The 7,405-nt window shown below is 40.9% G+C and overlaps 1 non-coding gene across 1 annotated transcript; it reads left to right on the forward strand.

Moving 5' to 3' along the window:
• Positions 1-3,022: 3,022 nt before the first annotated feature.
• On the forward strand, positions 3,023-3,129 carry LOC125397730 (U6 spliceosomal RNA). The gene has a single exon (XR_007231145.3). It is a non-coding gene; the product is annotated as a U6 spliceosomal RNA (small nuclear RNA).
• The last annotated feature ends 4,276 nt before the right edge of the window (positions 3,130-7,405 follow it).

Below are 7,405 nucleotides of genomic sequence, written 5' to 3' on the forward strand. Positions count from 1 at the left end.
TATTTTGGCTACTAGCTGGTAACTGGCAGATTCAGGGACAGCATGTCCACCTTTATCCACGTCTAGACTAAAGAAAGTGTCACATACTCCACAATCCCTGCCACAACCCTCAGAACCATTCTGCTTGGGGTAGCTTGAGTGGTTTGCTCTCCCTTAATGACCCTGGGGACAGGAGTGAGGGCATGTGCACAGCCTAGCCTAACTGCTTGGAACTGCAGATCCCCAAACCAACTCTAGCAAGGTCAAATGTGACAGCTTGGGAGACGACCAAACTGTCTGTGTTTGACAACCAAAGTCTGCCAACTCCTGCGTGTTGTTTAAGAAAGAACTGCTTGCTGTCTTTCAGTTCGTTTAGAGAAAAGTCAGAGAAAGCAGTTAAAGGTTTTGGCACCAACCAGCTTTGGCAAACACTAGAACCAAAATGCTTGACAAACAGTTAACGACAAAGCTGAGCTATGAATAACGAAGCCTATGGCTTCATCCATGCTCCTAAATTCAAAAAGCACACCATATGAATAGTTTATTTACCTGTGCATGGAGGTTGTAGTTATTTTACATCTGTGTCTGCTTTGTCTATAATTTAGCCTCTATAACAGAATACCTCAGATGGGGTAATCTATGATGAAATAAATTTACCTTTTGCCATTCTGGAGGCCCATCCTCACGTCACTGCGTCACTAGGAAACTCTCGGGGGTGCTGATTCCCTGTTCTTCACTGTCCGCCACACAATTTGGACTTTCTAAGAAAAAAAATGCCGAGGAAGAAAGAAAACTTTTTAAAAAGAAAAGAAAGAAGGAAGAGTGAAGGAAATGGGGAAGGGATGAGGAAGGAATGAAATGGATTTAGCTACTAACTTAACTCAAACATCCCAGGGACACTGGACCACTCCCTCAAAAGAGGCACACCTCCTAGACCACATGGACAAGTGTGTACACACTAGGAGTGTAAAATAAAGAGCTGGCATCGTTCGTTGATCATTCGTGCAATCACATATTCCTGAATGAGGGGTCGGATCCTTGAGGGGACATTTTCCCCAAATATAAAGCCTTTCAGTTCCGGATCTCATTTTTAAGCTACAGAGATGAAGAAGGACGCTTAAAAGAAATCCCTCACTAGCTCAGAGTTGAGTATAATAGAGGGTTATTTATTTAGGGGTAGACTCACAGATCACAATCCTCTGCTGGAACGGGGAACAGCAACCCAAGTCTGCAGCTGGAAAAGAGGCCAGATGTGCGCTTTGCGTCAGCATATATATTATAAGAGGCCACGCCTGAGTGGGCAGGTAACTTAAAAACTACTGGCGGTAGGAATTCCTACAGCACGGAGATGCCACATCAAGAAGACTTCACTTTTGTATTTCTATCTTCGTCAAGACCCAGGGTCACTCCTGTGCTCTGCAATAAACTTTTAGCCAGTGAAGAAGTAGAATGGACTTTCAGTCTGTGTGATGGACTAAGCAAAGTCAGTGAAAAGTGATGGGAAAGAGTGTGCAAAGAAAATCTTTCACACACAAAAATTGCAGAGTCAGTTTAGGGAGATGACTGAGTTGGTAAAGTGCATGCCACAGAAGCATGGAAATCTGAGTTCAGGTCCTCAGGACCCACATAAAAGCCAGATGATACAGAGGTATACATATATCTTCATCCAAGTTCTGGGAGGGTGGGCAACAACAGGCTGATTTCTGGAGCTCATTGTCCAGGTAATTTAGACAAATCCATAGATCCTGGGTCCAATAGCAGACTGTGTCTCAGAAAATCAAGTGGATCTAGGATCTACTAGACCCGATGCTCTCTTCTGGCTTCCACATTCAGGCAAACACACGGACAAGCGCACCTGCATGCCTAGGAGTGCATACCCACATAAACATACCTACGTACATATCACACACAGAGACACAGATATAGACACATGCACACACTCGCAGACATGTCCAGGATGGTTAAATAGAAAAGTTCCCTCGGCCTTCTAACACAGTTCAGTTCTCCACATGCATTTCTAGAATTTGTCTGCTATGTTCAAGGAGGGCAGATCCAATCTTTTGCAGCTTGTTTACTCTTGGATATGAACGCGGTGTGCTTGCTTCACCTGTTCTGAAGAACACTCCAGAGCGAAGAGCCCTGAAGCACACCTCTCTGGAGTGCCTCATTCAAACCACTAAGCCTAAAGATCCCTGAGCTCTGAGTGGTGCTTGCTGTGTGGACAGAATCCTATCAGACGTGAGGTACAGATGTCACTAACAGGAAGAAGTCTCTGTCACCTGGATGGAAAAAGGTTGTATGTATCTTCTGAAACCTTTTAGGCCATGTCTTGGTGCCTGTGTAACCTGGATCAACCAAGAAGCAGTCAAGGACTACAACAACAGGAATATTGTACCCCAGCAGAAAGCAATTTCTGCATTCTTTGCATTGTGGCTTTTGGATGACTGCTAACTACTTTCTTCCCAAAATGCATACGGAAGGGAGTACACCAAAACTGCAAAAGCAGAAAAGTCTTTCATAGCTAATGTTCAGGCAAGATAAGGCGGAGGTCTTTGCAGCAGATAGTCACTGAGATTATTAAATATTTCGTTTTTTAAATCCCCTTTTCAGCTAGTGTTTAAATTGTTTTCTTGCAAAGAATTGAATGTTGAACCCAGGTCTTGCATGTGCTAGGCAAGTGCTTTGCCTCTGAACTTCACGAAAAGATGATTTAAGAATAAAACATTGCTTCTAGAAGGTTATGGCAAACTAGAGATTTGTAAGGGAGGTCCTAATATGTTTTAAGTTCTCAAAAGACAACACAAAAAAATGTTTCTGGCATGAAGTGACTGCATGACTGGCTCGCATTGCAAGCACTGCATCATCTTTGTGCTGGTCCGTGCACAGCTGAACACGGTAGGAATCTTGTCGACCAGATCTTTTTCTCTAAGGAGCCTGACACCGGAACCTAGAAAATATCTTGAAAATACCCAAACAATCCCATCTGATCAAATGGAGACTGGAAAAATAAGTTAACAAAATAGCTGGTTTAAAAGTACAAAGGGTGCTTGCTTCGGCAGCACATATACTAAAATTGGAACTATACAGAGAAGATTAGCATGGCCCCTGCGCAAGGATGTCACGCAAATTCATGAAGCGTTCCATATTTTTATAAAAAAGCACAGACTTAGAGATTGGATACGAAAACAGGATCCAACATTCTGCTGTTTACAAGAAACACACCGCAACCACAAAGATAGACATCTACTCAGAGTAAAGGGTTGGGAAAAGGTTTTCCAAGCCAACGGACCTAAGAAACAAGCGGGTGTGGCCATTCTAATATCTAACAAAATTGACTTCAAACTAAAATCAATCAGAAGAAATGGAGATGGACATTTCATACTCATAACAGGAACAATTCATCAGGAGGAAGTCTCAATCCTGAATATCTATGCCCCTAATATAAAGGCACCCACTTATGTTAAAGAAACACTTCTAGAACTCAAGGCAGTCATCAAACCACACACACTAATAGTAGGAGACTTCAACACTCCTCTCTCACCAATGGACAGGTCAATCAGACAGAAACCTAACAGAGAAATAAGAGAATTATTGGAGGTATTGAATCAAATGGACTTAACAGATATCTATAGAACATTCCACCCAAATAGGAAAGAATATACCTTCTTCTCTGCAGCCCATGGAACCTTCTCAAAAATTGACCACATACTTGGTAACAAAGCAAACTTCCACAGACACAAAAAAATATTAGTAACCACCTGTGTCTTGTCAGATCACCATGGATTAAAGTTAGAATTCAACAACAATGCTACCCCCAGGAAGCCAACAAACTCATGGAAGTTAAACAGTCAACTATTAAATCACCCCTGGGTCAAGGAAGAAATAAAGAAAGAAATTAAAGTCTTTCTTCAATTTAATGAAAATAAAGACTCAACATACTCAAACCTATGGGACACAATGAAAGCAGTGCTAAGAGGAAAGTTCATAGCACTAAGTGCCCAATTAAAGAAAACGGAGAAAGCACACATTGGAGACTTAACAGAACACTTGAAAGCTCTAGAAAAAAAAAGAAGCGGATTCATCCAGGAGGAGCAGAAGACTGGAAATAATCAAACTGAGGGCTGAAGTCAACAAAATAGAAACACAGAAAACAATCCAAAGAATCAATGAAACAAAAAGCTGGTTCTTGGAGAAAATCAACAAGATTGACAAACCCCTAGCCTAACTAATCAAACGGAAGAGAGAGAACACTCAAATTAAAAAGATCAGAAATGAAAAGGGGGACATAACCACAGACACAGAGGAAATTCAGAGAATCATTAGATCTTACTACAAAAGCCTGTATGCCACAAAATTGGAAAATGTAAAAGAAATGGACATTTTTTTTAGATAAGTACCATATACCAAAGTTGAACCAAGACCAGGTGAACAATCTAAATAGACCTGTCAGTCGTGAAGAATTAGAAGCTGTTATTAAAAACCTCCCTACCAACAAAAGCCCAGGACCAGATGGTTTGAATGCAGAATTCTACCAGAACTTCCAGGATGAGCTAATACCTACACTCCTTAATGTATTTCACAATATAGAAACAGAAGAGTCATTGCCAAACTCTTTTTATGACGCTACAGTTACCCTGATACCAAAACCACACAAAGACACAACCAAGAAAGAGAATTACAGGCCAATCTCACTCATGAACATCGATGCAAAAATTCTCAATAAAATACTGGCAAACCGAATCCAAGAACACATTAGAAAAATTATCCATTATGATCAAGTAAGCTTCATTCCAGAGATGCAGGGCTGGTTCAACATATGCAAATCTATCAATGTAATCCATCATATAAATAAACTGAAAGAAGAAACCATATGATCATTTCATTGGATGCTGAAAAAGCATTTGACAAAATTCAACTCCCCTTTATGATAAAGGTGTTGGAGAGATTGGGGATACAAGGATCATACCTAAATATAATAAAAGCAATATACAGCAAGCCGACAGCTAACATCAAACTGAATGGAGAGAAACTCAAAGCCATTCACCTAAAATCAGGAACATGACAAGGCTGTCCACTCTCTCCATACCTTTTCAATATAGTGCTTGAAGTTCTAGCAATAGCAATAAGACAACATAAGGGGATCAAGGGGATTAGAATTGGAAAGTATGAAGTTAAACTTTCATTATTTGCAGACGATATGATAGTATACACAAGCGACCCCAAAAACTCTACCAAAGAACTCCTACAACTGATAAACACCTTCAGTAATGTGGCAGGATACAAGATCAACTGCAAAAAATTGGTTGCCCTCCTATACACAAAGGATAAAGAAGCAGAGAGGGAAATCAGAGAAACATCACCTTTCACAATAGCCACAAATAGCATAAAATATCTTGGGGTAACTCTAACCAAGGAAGTGAAAGACCTATTTGACAAGAAGTTTAAGTCTTTGAAGAAAGAAATTGAGGAGGATACCAGAAAATGGAAAGACCTCCCCTGCTCTTAGATTGGGAGAATCAACATAGTAAAAATGGCAATTCTACCAAAAGCAATCTATAGATTCAACGCAATCCCCATCAAAATCCCACCAAAATTCTTCACAGACCTTGAGAGAACAATAATCAAGTTTATATGGCAAAACAAAAAACCCAGGATAGCCAAAACAATCTTATACAATAAAGGAACTTCTGGAGGCATTACCATCCCTGACTTCAAACTCTATTACAGAGCGACAGTATTGAAAACAGCTTGGTATTGGCATAAGAACAGAGAAGTCGACCTATGGAATCGAATAGAAGACCCGGATATTAACCCACAAACCTATGAACACCTGATTTTTGACAAGGGAGCTAAAGGTATACAATGGAAGAAGGAAAGCATCTTTAACAAATGGTGCTGGCATAATTGGATGTCAACCTGTAGAAGAATGAAAGTAGATCCATATCTATCACCATGCACAAAACTCAAGTCCAAATGCATTAAAGACATCAACATTAATCTGACCACTTTGAACCTGATAGAGGAGAAAATGGGAAGTAGTCTACAAGATATAGGCACAGGAGACAACTTCCTAAGTAGAACCCCAGTAGCACAGACAATAAGAGAATCAATGAATAAATGGGACCTCCTGAAACTGAGAAGCTTCTGTAAAGCAAAGGACACTGTCAGTAAGACAAAAAGACTACCTTCTGATTGGGAGAAGATCTTCACCAAGCCCTCATCAGACAAAGGTCTGATCTCCAAAATATACAAAGAACTCAAGAAACTAGACACTAAAACTCTAATTAACCCAATTTAAAAATGGGATACTGAACTGAACAGAGAATTCACAACAGATGAACTTCGAATGGCCAAAAGACACTTAAGGTCATGCTCAACCTCCTTAGCGATCAGGGAAATGCAAATCAAAACAACTTTGAGATACCATCTTACACCTGTCAGAATAGCTAAACTTAAAAACACCAATGATAGCCTATGCTGGAGAGGATGTGGAGAGAGGGGAACACTCATCCATTGTTGGTGGGAATGCAAACTTGTGCAGCTACTGTGGAAATCAGTGTGGCGGTTTCTCAGGAAACTGGGAGTCAACCTCCCTCAGGACCCAGCAATTCCACTCTTGGGAATATACCCAAGAGATGCCCTATCATACTACAAAAGCATTTGTTCAACTATGTTCATAGCTGCGCTATTTGTAATATGGAAACAACCTAGGTGCCCCTCAATAGAAGAATGGTTAAAAAAGGTGTGGAACATATACACATTAGAGTTTTACTCAGCGGTAAAAAACAATGACATCTTGAATTTTGCATGCAAATGGATGGAAATAGAAAATGCTTTACTGAGTGAGGTAACCGAGACCCAAAAAGAGGAATATGGTATGTACTCACTCATAAGTGGATTCTAGCCATAGTTAAAGGTCTTTGAGCCTATAATTTGTGATCCTAGAGAAGCTAAATAAGAAGGTGAACCTGAAGAAAATCATATAGTTATCCTCCTGGATATTGGAAGTAGACAAGATTGCCAGGCAAACTTGGGTGCACGGCAGGTGAGGGGGTGGAAGTAAGGGAAGATGGTTAGGGAGAAGGGAGAGGGGGAGGATTGGGGATGGCTTGGGAGAATGAGATGAGGGGAGGAAGGATGGATATGGGAGCAAGGAAGTATATATCTCAACTAGGGGAGCCATTTTAGGGTTTGCAAGAGACTTGATTCTGGAAGGGTTCTCAGACCCAAGGGGAGTTCCCCAGATTGTTCCCTGGGCAACAGAGGAGAGGGTGCCTGAACTGGCCTTGTCCCATAACCATACTGATGAATATTTTGCATATCACCATAGAACCTTCATCTGGCGATGGATGGAGATAGAGACAGAGACACATATTGGAACACTGGACTTAACTCCCTAGGTCCAAATGAGAAGCAGAAGGAGGGA

Source organism: Myodes glareolus, chromosome 15 (assembly GCF_982192425.1).
Source record: "Myodes glareolus chromosome 15, mMyoGla1.1, whole genome shotgun sequence".
Taxonomy (NCBI): domain Eukaryota; kingdom Metazoa; phylum Chordata; class Mammalia; order Rodentia; family Cricetidae; genus Myodes; species Myodes glareolus.